At 42.2% G+C, this 12,500-nt stretch overlaps 1 protein-coding gene across 1 annotated transcript in view; it reads left to right on the top strand.

The window, feature by feature from the left end:
* Positions 1-12,500, top strand: part of LOC143294391 (sodium/potassium/calcium exchanger 5-like) — a 132,507-nt gene that overhangs the window by 701 nt on the left and 119,306 nt on the right. The window lies entirely within an intron of this gene.

Here is a 12,500-nt window from a genome sequence, read left to right as displayed (position 1 = left end):
TGTGTGTGTGTGTGTGTGTGTGTGTGTGTGTGTGTGTGTGTTGTGTGTTTCTCTCTCTCTCTCTCTCTCTCTCTCTGTATGTGTGTGTGTGTGTGTGTGCGCGCGCGCGCGCGCCTCTCTCTGTATCTGTTTGTGTGCGTGTGCGTGTGTGTGTGTATGTCTGTATGTGTGCGTGCGCCTCTCTCTGTATCTGTGTGTGTGTGTGTGTGTGTGTGTGTGTGTGTGTGTGCGTGCGCGCGCCTCTCTCATCTCTGTATCTCTCTCTCTCTGTATGTCTCTTTCTCTCTGTATGTCTCTGTCTCTGTCTCTCTGTCTCTCTCTTTTCTTTTTCTCTATGTCTCTCTGTCTCTTTTTCTGTCTGTCTGTCTGTCTGTGTGTGTGTGTGTGTGTGTGTGTGTGTGTGTGTGAGATGTGTGATGTGTGATACAGTATACACCTGTTCTATCGAATCTCACTCTGGAAATGTCACTGTCAGGCTCAGTTTCCAGAAACTCCTGTCACAGCCTGTAGTTCGTTCGATCACGACTCTTTATTTCGATACACAATGTCTGCTGCACGCTTAGACAGGCCTGCTGACTGTCTTAGCTGCTGTAGTCAAGAACTAGGATATTGTTTGCTGCATTCTAAAAATAACGATCATTGAATGATCGATCAACTCAACGACACAGCATGCCTTGTTGTCTGCAATGATAGTAACTGTGGGAATACTTGAAAATCATCAACCCCAGTTCATTAAGAACGTCTGCCGCATATATATATATATATCTACAGGCAGGCCTAGCTGTTGTAGCTGCTGTCGGCTTGAATACTGTAGACAACATGTAGGCAATATTCTAAAAATAACGACAGTTGATTATCATAAACGTAGCAAGTGTAGTTTGCTTGCGGTGATAGTTTTTGAATGGGACGCTTTTAAGTTCAACACAATGAAGCTTCTCAGTCCGCAATTCCCAAGATCACTCGTGCATGATATATATATGTATATCTTTTTTTTCTTTTCTTCATTTTTGACTCACTTGTGTAAACAAAGTGAGTCTATGTTTTAACCCAGTGTTCGGTTGTCTGTGTGTGTGTGTGTGTGTGTGTGTGTCCGTGTGTCTGTGTGTCCGTGGTAAACTTTAACATTGACATTTTCTCTGCAAATACTTTGTCAGTTGACACCAAATTTGGCATAAAAATAGGAAAAACTTCAGTTCTTTCCAGTCATCTTGTTTAAAACAATATTGCACCTCTGGGATGGGCACAAAAAAATTTTAAAAAAAGAAGCCTAATTATATGCAAACTGCATTTACTGTTATATTTATACTTTTTGTATTCTCTAAACTTAGCACTTTGATCTGATATTCTGACCCAACAACAAGAGCAGTCATTATTATCATTTTCTGTTCAAACAGGAACTTCTTTTCCTCAGCATGGAATTTTTATTTATTTTGCAAACGTTTTGGTGCAGATAGTAAAAAAAAAGGGAAATTACTCTGTAATTAATGCTAGGGGACTTAATTTATCACAAGTCAGTCTTGAAGGCCTTGCCTCTCTTGTTATATACATGTACGAGTGTGTTTTTAAATGTTTGACAGTTTTTGTTGTTGTTTTACCCAGTCATTTAGGCAGTGATACTCCGTTTCCAGGGATGTGTATGCAGGGTATGTTCTTGTTTCCATAACCCACCGAACACATACATGTATTACTGGGTGTTTAACGTAGGAATTTGATCTTCTGCGTGCGTTCAGTTCACACACGAAGGGGGTGGGTGGGGGGGGGGGGTTCAGGCACTAGCAGGTCTGCATATAATCGTGCTGACGTACGTGAGAGATGAGAAAAAGTCTCCGCCACCCTTTTCCCACCAGGCGTGCCGAAACTGAGGATCGAACTCATGAAACCCAGCAGAGATGACAGTCCAACCCTCTGACCATTAGGCCACCCGCACCCGTCAATTCAGTACTGGTGCCTGCAGTGATTTTTTTTTGTTTTTTTGTTTTTTTTTTTTTTTTTTTTGTATTTTGTATTTCTTTTCATCACAGCAGATTTCTCTGTGTGAAATTCGGGCTGCTCTCCTCAGGGAGAGCGCGTCGCTACACTACAGCGCCACCCTTTTTTTTTCTGTGTCCAGTTTTATTTGTTTTTCCTATTGAAGTGGACTTTTCTACAGAATATTGCCAGGAACAACCCTTTTGTTGCCGTGGGTTCTTTTACGTGCGCTAAGTGCATGCTGCACACGGGACCTCGGTTTATCGTCTCATCCGAATGACTAGCGTCCAGACCATCACTGAAGGTCTAGTGGAGGGGGATAAAATATCGGCGGCTGAGCCGTGATTCGAACCAGCTCGCTCAGATTCTCTCGCTTCCTAGGCGGACGCGTTACCTCTAGGCCATCACTCCACAGTTTTCAGTTGGACGTTCCGACTAGAGACAATACTATATATCTTGGAGGGGATACATGTTAGTGACTGTGCTTCTCAGTAATACATTGTTGATGTGTGCTGTGCTAGTTTTGAATTGCAAGGCTCTTACCAAGGCCAATATATCTCCCGGATGGGATATATATATGTTAGTGTCTATGCTCTGATACGTTTCTGCTGTCTGCAATGATTGTTTTGAAATGGAAAGCTCGCGTCAACTGAAAAACGTCTTCAGTGGACTCTCTCAGACTTTTGTCCAGTTCGCAGACCTGTTTTAGTTTAGTTTTCTGACTGTTTTTTCAATTCATTGCGGACTAAACATTGTCCTGATATCAAGTGCATCGGCTTTTGTGAGACTACAGTGAAGCATATTATTTCTGACTCTTGAGTTGACGAAGCCTTACCTGCTCGAAAGTGTGTCATCAACTCTCTCTCTCTTGCTCTCTCTCTCTCTCTCTCTCTCTCTCTGTGTCTATGTCTCTGTGTTTGTCTGTCTGTCTCTCACTCTCTCTCCCTACTCTCTCTCTCTTTCCCTTCTCTCTGTCCCTCTTTCTCTCTCTCCCTACTCTCTCTCTCTCTTGCTCTCTCTCTCTTCCTACTCTCTCTCTCTCCCTCTCCCTCCCTACTCTCTCTCCCTCTCTTCATCCTCCCGTAAAAGCACAGAGAGAGACATACACACACACAGACACAGAGAGAGACACAGAGAGAGACAGAGAGACACAGAGACACACACACACACACACACACACACACACACAGAGGGACACACGGAGAGAGACACAGAGAGACAGACAGACAGAGAGAGACACACAGGGACAGAGAGAGACACAGAGAGAGAGACAGAGAAAGACACAGAGACACAGAGAGAGAGACACAGAGACACACAGAGAGAGAGAGAGAGAGACGGAGACAGGCACAGGGAACGTTGAGGTGTTTGACTTTTTCAACATTCACTGTCAGTCGTTTCTCGTGTTCAGTGTACTTTTATTTCTTTCAAATATCCATCTTTGATTCCACCGTCGATCTGTACTGACCTTCCCCCAGCTCACCACACAGCCCCCGTCCTCTCCAACATTTCTCATTTATATTTTTTTTAAAGATACCATTCAAAAGTGAACTGATATTTTGTAACCGTGAAAAAAAAAAACCGGTTGCTTAGATAAGAGGAGAGGGGTGGAGGGGGGGGGGGGGGTGTCAGTTGCGATGGATTGGATTTGGAGAGTAAAGAGTGCTTAAGGAATAGATAAGGATTAATGGGACCCTCACAAAGGCGAAGAGACATTCACAGGTCAGTCACAAAGGCTTTCTTTTTATTGTATTATTCACGATAGTTAAGAGGGAAAATGATAAGAAAAAAGGCAGCGCATGGAAGACACAAACAAACAAAAAATGTCACAAGTACAATACGTCAGTTGTTGTTGTCTCGTTCGTCATTTATCAGATGGATTCCCCCGTCTCCCCGACGAAGGCGACAGTACGTCGCAGGTCCTCCAGTCCTCCGTAGAGCTTCCGAGCCGCTGGGATTGGGTCGGGCCAGGTTTTCTCTCGGAGCGCTTGGTGGAGCGGGCAGGACTGCAGCAGATGTTCAGTTGTTGGCTGCCTGTTCTGCAGGGGCACTGCTCTGTGTCGCCGATACGGAGCGATACGTCAGTAAGGCACAGTGGACAGTGAAACCACATGTACACGCATTACAATGGAAAGACTAGCAGACGAGTATGGGAAAGGCAAGCACCGTAACACCAAGCATAATTGTGTGTGAAGACCAAACACTGACATCAAATGACATTCCTAACAGTATTTTCTCTGTCAGGATCACACTCCTGTTTCAGTTTATTGACATGGTTCCAGCAAGTTTTCTCCAGCAGAGAATAACCTTCTTGTAATGAATGTGGAATGCGAATTCCTATGGCATTGGAAATGTTCATTGCGCCTTTTTTCGCATAACGATCCACCCGCTCATTTCCCACGATCCCTTCTTGAGAAAATGCTGACAATAGCTCGCGAAAAATTGGTCGCATATTTTCTTTTAAAACAAAAGTATATCACAGTAGCAGAAGGCTCACCAGTCTAATATACAGACTACGACTGGATGCCACAGAAACAAAATATACTTCAAATGTGACTTGCATTTGCGGCAATGAAATTACCCCCGTGCATATCATCTATAAATGTGAACAGTTAAAACCATATTTACTTACGTCATTTACAAAATCTGCAGTTCCATCTGCTTCAATTAGAAATGACTTATATAATGATCAACATGTCTTTGAAATAGTTCAGAGTTTAATTTGGAGCCCAGTTGGCTGTTTGTTGTGATTCTAAGGGTTGAGTAGTTAGTTTATTTTATTTCGTTTATATTTTTCTTTTCTTTTCTTTAAATGCTAATTGAGCAGAGAGGAACAGGGAAAGGTGATTTAAGGCATGGATGGGGTGGGGGGGCGGGGGGGGGATAATGGAATTTCGTCTAAAATCACAAATGTGGATAGACGTTAAGCAAAAGAACTTTCCTAACAGAAGGTCCAAGCATAACTCCATGCATAATTATGTGTGAAGACCAAACACTGTCCTCAAATGACATTCCTACAAGTTGATCAACTGCGAAATGTCGTCAAGATGTGCCGTGATGTGAAATTAAGCTACTGCCGTCATCGTAGGCAACCGTGCGCTTGGCTACACTTTAACAAAAAAATGTTTACAATCACCAGTGCAAGCGACGGGACATTAAACAAAATTTCTCCTTCTTCAAGTGTTTGTGCTCAAACATACCACTCATGCCTACACTGATAGTTTTGTTTGTTTTTTATTTATTTATTTATTTATAGTAGGCTGCTTTTAACACAGCGTATACCTGATAGTGGAGTTTTTCAACAGGGCAACTGTGAAATATTAATGACGATTCAACTCTGTTCTACCACACAGAGAAAAACACGCTGTTGTTTCTTATTCAGGTATGACGGGTCGATGATAATTGGCGACAGTGTGTGAGAGGGGGAGAGGGCGGGGGGAGGGGGGAGGTAGTGTGGGACCCTTTTGACTGAAGCGAGGTTGACGCGTTCGTTCAACAAACACTGGGATTTAGATAAGAGAGGCTTGGCAGAGAGACGCATGGATAGAGAGAGAGAGAAATTGAAGGGTAGAGAGACAGAGGGGGAGAGAGAGGGAGAGAGAGAGAGCAGAGAGAGAGAGACAGGGAGAGAGAGCAGAGATATGGACACAGAGAGGATAGGCACACAGAGAGAGAGCGAGATCGAGAGAGAGAGGGGCGTCAAGAGAAAAAGAGAGAGAGCAGAGATATGGACACAGACAGAAGGATACACACACACACACACACACACACACACACACACACACAGGCATCAAGAGAAAAAGAGAGAGAGATATGGACACAGAGGAGAGGATAGGCACAGAGAGAGAGAGAGAGAGCAGAGACAGGCACACACAGAGACGGAGAGGCAGACAGAGAGACGCAGAGAGCGAGGAAGAATAAGTGTGTGTGCGCGTGTGTGTGTTTGTGTGTGTGTGTGTGTGTGTGTGTGTGAGCAAAGATAGGCACACACAGAGACGGAGAGGCAGAGAGAGAGGAAGAATAAGTGTGTGTGTGTGTGTGTGTGAGAGAGAGAGAGAGAGAGAGAGAGAGAGAGAGAGAGAGAGAGAGAGAGAGAGAGAGAGAGCAGAAATAGGCACACGCAGAGACAGAGAGGCAGAGAGAGGGAGACGCAGAGAGTGAGGAAGAATAAGTGAGAGAGAGAGAGAGAGTTGCAAAGAGAGAGAGAGTTGCAGAGAGAGAGAGAGAGAGAGAGAGAGAGAGAGAAATCCAAAACGTTTTAATGAACATCGGCCACAGGCCATAACTCAAACCGGGCCATTCAAAACGTGTGGGGTGGAGAGGCGGGGGGTGGAAGTGGGGGTGGGGGTGGGTTGGTATTGACGGGATGAAAAAGCAAGAGAGGGCAGAGAGAGACAGAGGGACAGAGAGGGCAGAGACAGAGACACAGAGAGCGAGAGACAGAGACAGACAGAGAGAGGGAGACAGAGAGGGAGAGAAATGGGCAGGGGGCGGGGGGAACAGTGGTGGTGGTTTGTCTTATTTACTGCAGAGTTTAATGTATGAATTAAAGTCCATTAATTGTACGCGTGAAATCAGCTTCGATTCAAAAGCAAGGTTTCCACGTATAAGTTGGGTTGTTTTCTCTCTCTGTCTCTCTCTCTGTCTCTCTCTGTCTCTGTCTCTCTCTCTCTGTCTGTCTGTCTGTCTCTCTCTCTCTCTCTCTCTCTCTCTCTCTCTCTCCAAGTTGTGTGCATGGCTGCTTTAGGGTAAACGATACAAACAAACACAGCGACTGCACGCTGAAGACGATCTTTTGCACGGTACACGGATTTGAGACGTTGTATGGATTGGATAGCTGCGACAGACGATAGCTCGTTCTTCTCAGCTCTTGTCAGCAAACATTTTTAAGCGGTGTCTTGATAAACCGCTGTCCCATGACATAATTAATTATTATGTACTTCAGCGCAAACAGGATTCATCCAAAGTCCCGCGAATGATTGAAGGTTCTCAAGATGTATGGATGCGCAGGAGTATAATCATTTACACACACAAAAGTGTGTGTGTGTGTGTGTGTGTGTGTGTGTGTGTGTGTGTGTGTGTAGGGATATGATTATGAATATGAATTTAAAACAAAAATGATTATGCTTTCACCACAACATCATGTGTATCCAAACAATAATCCAGAAACTATCACTTCACACACAAGAACTAAACAGGCATTGTCTTAATTTCACCATAATTATATATATATATGTATATATATATCCAGGAATCATAAGCATGTTACGATATTGTACAATTATTCTTCAAATCATATTTTTCAGGCGATGCGTTTAACATGACTTTTTCCTTGATTTAAAAAAAAACAAACAACACTTTTATTTATAGATAATTGTTATTATTTCCGTGAACAGATTTGGAAATTGTTTATCTTTTCTAGATATTAATATAAAGAAAATTCATTGAAAATGTTCACACAGTAAGCTTAGGGTATCATCAAGTCTGCAAAATATCTAAAAGTTCGGATGCAGATACACACACACACACACACACACACACACACACACACACACACACACACACACACACACACACACAATAAAACAAAGTTGAAAACCAACATCTATTTTGTTGAATAAAAAGTAAAAAATCAGAATTTTCTCATATATATATATATATATATATATATATATATATTTGTATTTGTATTTCTTTTTATCACAACATATTTCTCTGTGTGAAATTCGGGCTGCTCTCCCCAGGGAGAGCGCGTCGCTACACTACAGCGCCGCCCATTTTTTTTGTTATTTTTTCCTGCAAGCAGTTTCATTTGTTTTTCCTATTGAAGTGGACTTTTCTACAGAATTTTGCCAGGAACAACCCTTTTTGTTGCCGTGGGCTCTTTTACGTGCGCTAAGTGCATGCTGCACACGGGACCTCGGTTTATCGTCTCATCCGAATGACAAGCGTCCAGACCACCACTCAAGGCCTAGTGGAGGGGGAGAAAATATCGGCGGCTGAGCCATGATTCGAACCAGCGCGCTCAGATTCTCTCGCTTCCTTGGCGGACGCATTACCTCTAGGCCATCACTCCACTACATATATATATATATACTATCCGAGTTTTTCTCTTTTTTAAATTTTTTTTTTAAGTCGCGTTATGAAAATAATGATGCTGAATTCCCAGAAAAAAACAACAAAACTTCCTCATAATTAGAGATCTGCTTTCTTGCATTATGCACTTCTTTTTTTTTTCTTTAATTTTTTTTACGATGGAAAAAGCAACACACTTATCTTTCTAAAATACTGAATAACTGTGTTGTACTTCTTGTTTTCTCTCTCTCTCTCTCTCTCTCTCTCTCTCTCTGTGTGTGTGTGTGTGTGTGATAGTTTGTTTGGGTTTTCTTCTTCTTTTTTTCTTTGTATTTGTTGTTTCGTTGTTGTTGTTATTGTTTGTTTTTTTTTAGATGAGAGGCACAGAGACCCATACAGAGAGAGAGAGGCAGTGAAAGAAAGAAATAGAGAGAAAGAGAGAGAGCGCGTGAGAGAGAGAGAGAAAGAAAGAGAGAGTTTTGCAAAAATACACACTGATTTTTCAAACGACATTTGTTTAGGCCGTAAATGCTTCACATATATATGTCTCAAACTGCCGTCTTCAGTGTCTACCCAGTGGTGCACCACGTACAATCTGTATAATCCAGTCAATCTCTTTATTATTATTATTATTATTATTATTATTATTATTTTATCAACAACAAAGAGTGGTAACTCTGTCCATGCACAAGCGACACAAATTCAAGTCAGTGCTGCTTATGGCTGCCGATTGTGGGTTTGTTCCATCTCTCAGTAGTACTAGTAGTAGTTGTTGTTGTTGTTGTTTTTGTCAGCAATGCAAAGCAAAGGAAGGCAAGTTTATTTCATGTGTCCCGCATGGAGGCATTGAAACACTACACACAATCATCATTTACACACACCATATGTATCCGTGTTGTGTCAACCCGAGTGGTATACTATAAAGGGGGGGGGGGGGGGCGGTACAAAAGAATTACTGATTTACTGTATTAAATTAAAGGATAGAAAAGAATCCAAGCGCAGGCCAGGAACATGTAGAGGCCATACCAGTCATGAAAGGGTTTTTCTATTGTTTTATTTTTCAATATTAAGAGAAGATCAGAAGAAGAGAGATGACAATGTAGCAGAATATTAGGTAACTGACTGTGTGTGCGACACGCTCGAAAAAATTCGAACTTTTGATAGCGTTACGCCTCAGGAGTTACCTCCCTCATGTCAATGGTTGGACACCGTCACTGCAGTGAAACTGTCGTCCGCTTTACGGCATGTGCCCTGAGTTGAACTGCGGTGAATTATGAATGAACAAAATCAAGATCTCGAAAACGAACAAAAAACAAAAACAAAAAACAAACAAACAACAACAAAAAAAAGCTCACTCTAGTAAACAAGCAAATGCAAAATCATCAAGTCAGATTTCCCTATTAATTGAATAATAACAATACATCTTTTTACACTCACCATAATTTTAAATAGAAGTTATGTCAAAAACAATCAGAAAAGGTAATTCCAGCAAACAAGCAAATACAAAATCAACAAGTTAAATTTCCTTAGTAACCGAATAATAACGCAAACAAGCATGCGCAAATCAAGATTAAAACATATGTGTAGATTGCCTACAGTACTTGACTGTTTTTATATCAATAAACAAAGTTCTATCGAAAAGAAACTTGCGTATAGAAGGATTTCAATTTCAACAATACTCAATCTGTTGTTGTTTAGTGGGGTTGTTTTTTTTTTTTCCAGAAAATAATAAATAGAATTTTACGAAGTTTTTGGCGGGTTCTGTAACATAGTACGTAGCTGAAATATTTTGTTGTTGTTTGTTTTTTTGACGTTATGAAAACATAGTACATGCTTTTGTTGAAGTGGTTCTTTAACTTTTTATGAACTTTGTATACATTGATTGCAAAGATTGACGAGAGTTTGTAGCACAAGGATATCATTGTCAATTGTCGTTTTCCATTACAAGTATCGATTCGACCGAAAGTCAGTGGACCGTCCTGGTTTTGTAGTTTGCGAAGTTTTGTTTGCATTTATTGATTGATTCAGTTTAAATTCACGTTCTGCAAGCTACCGGGGACAACGAGCTTTTGACGCGTAATGCAAAGCAACAAAGAAATAAATTGAGCGCGATCACTGTCGCTGTTCTGTCTTGTTTGTGCTCGTGTCGTGTCGTGTCGTGTCGTGTCGTGTCGTGTCGTGACGTTTGTGTGTGTGTGTGTGTGTGTGTGTGTGTGTGTGTGTGTGAGGGAGAGAGGGGTGGAGAGAGAGATAGAATGTGTATGTGTGTATTAACCTGTCGGTCTTTCTGTCAATATCTTTCTTGTTCTCTTTCTCTCGTTCTCTCCTCCCCCCTCTCTCTCTCCTTCTCTCTCCTTCTCTGTCTCTGTCTGTCTATCTGTCTGTCAGTCTACTTCTCTCCCCATCTCTGTCTGTCTGTCTGTCTCTCTCTCTCTCCCCTCTCTGTCTGTCTCTCTGTCTGTCTCTTTTCTCTTTCTCTCAATATATACATCATAAGTATGTTTTACGGGACACATAAAATAATTATTCTTCCTCGTCGTTCTCTCTGTCTGTCTGTCTGTCTGTCTACTCTGTCTGTCTGTCTGTCTGTCTGTACTCTGTCTGTCTGTCTGTACTCTGTCTGTCTGTATGTCTGCACTCTGTCTGTACTCTGTCTGTCTGTCTGTCTGTACTCTGTCTGTCTGTAGTCTGTCTGTCTGCACTCTGTCTGTCTGTACTCTGTCTGTCTGTACTCTGTCTGTCTGCACTCTGTCTGTCTGTCTGTCTGTCTGTACTCTGTCTGTCTGTCTGTATGTCTGCACTCTGTCAGTCTGTCTGTCTGTCTGTACTCTGTCTGTCTGTCTGTATGTCTGCACTCTGTCAGTCTGTCTGTCTGTACTCTGTCTGTCTGTCAGTCTGTCTGTACTCTGTCTGTCTGTCTGTAACCTGTCTGTCTGTACTCTGTCTGTCTGTCTGTCTGTCTGTACTCTGTCTGTCTGTACTCTGTCTGTCTGTCTGTACTCTGTCTGTCTGTACTCTGTCTGTCTGTCTGTCTGTAACCTGTCTGTCTGTACTCTGTCTGTCTGTCAGTCAGTCTGTCTGTACTCTCTCTGTCTGTACTCTGTCTGTCTGTCTGTACTCTGTCTGTCAGTCTGTCTGTACTCTGTCTGTCAGTCTGTCTGTACTCTGTCTGTCTGTAACCTGTCTGTCTGTACTCTGTCTGTCAGTCTGTCTGTACTCTGTCTGTCAGTCTGTCTGTCTGTACTCTGTCTGTCTGTAACCTGTCTGTCTGTACTCTGTCTGTACTCTGTCTGTACTCTGTCTGTCTGTCTGTACTCTGTCTATCAGTCTGTCTGTCTGTACTCTTTACTCTGTCTGTCTGTACTCTGTACTCTCTGTCTGTCTGTACTCTCTCTGTCTGTCTGTACTCTGTCTGTCTGTCTCTCTTTAATTTCAAACAGAATGTGGGCGGGGTACATACTGGAACAATTTATCTTCGTATGAAATCGTTCTAAAGGCATAACAAATCACACACAAACACACACAAATTCAGAGTCTAAACAGGCGTCTATTCTGTAGACTGGATAAACAGAATAAGAATTCTAATTCTTTCCAATGGAAATGTAATGATTTCCGTAATGAGAGATAAACACAGACAGACACAGAGACAGAGAGATAGAGAGACAAAGCGAGAGAGAGTGACAGAGAGAGAGAGAGGGTGGAGGGGGGCGAGGGGGGGGGGGGGGAGACAGAACGCAAAGCGAAAACATGAAGTGAATGTGTTCACAGGCAGGCATAATTCATGTTTTCTACATTATTCATGCGTTGTATTGTCCGACATTTCTAAAATTTATTTTTCTATTTCATTTTATTTATTTTATTTTATTTTATTTTATTTTATTTTATTTTATTATTTTTTTTGCCGCAACAGATTTCCATGTCTTTAAATTCGGGTTGCTTTCCCCCAGGGGAGGGCCCGTTGCCTCAGCATAGCGCATGATTATGAATGCGCATAATTTTTACTTATCGCTGTAAGCGTTTCTGTGGTTTAATTTCATTTCTGCTGCAGGTATTGCTGCTGGGGTGATTTGTTTTCCAGTTGTGTAGATTATCACATACATTCACTCTGTGTGTGTGTGTGTGTGTGTGTGTGTGTGTGTGTGTGTGTGTGTGTGTGTGTGTGTGTGTGTGTGTGTGTTCGCCCGTTCGTTAGTTCGTTCGTTCTTTTGCTTAACGTTTATTCACGATTTCAGACGAAATGTGTGTGTGTGTGTGTGTGTGTGTGTGTGTGTGTGTGTGTGTGTGTGTGTGTTTCTCTCTAACATTTCATTCGAAAGTAAAACTTATTGTTCGGAACTGAATTGCTCTGCTCTGAAAAGGAAGGTAGCGAAAGGTGTAGTATCCCAAGATTTGTCCTCCCCACATCAGAAACATCCCTGGGGGAGGCAATGTCCCCCCGGGACTTTCTCACCGTTCATAAT

Source organism: Babylonia areolata, chromosome 19 (genome assembly GCF_041734735.1).
Source record: "Babylonia areolata isolate BAREFJ2019XMU chromosome 19, ASM4173473v1, whole genome shotgun sequence".
In the NCBI taxonomy this organism is placed as follows: Eukaryota; Metazoa; Mollusca; class Gastropoda; order Neogastropoda; family Buccinidae; genus Babylonia; species Babylonia areolata.
This window is presented reverse-complemented; position numbering and strand designations above follow the sequence as displayed.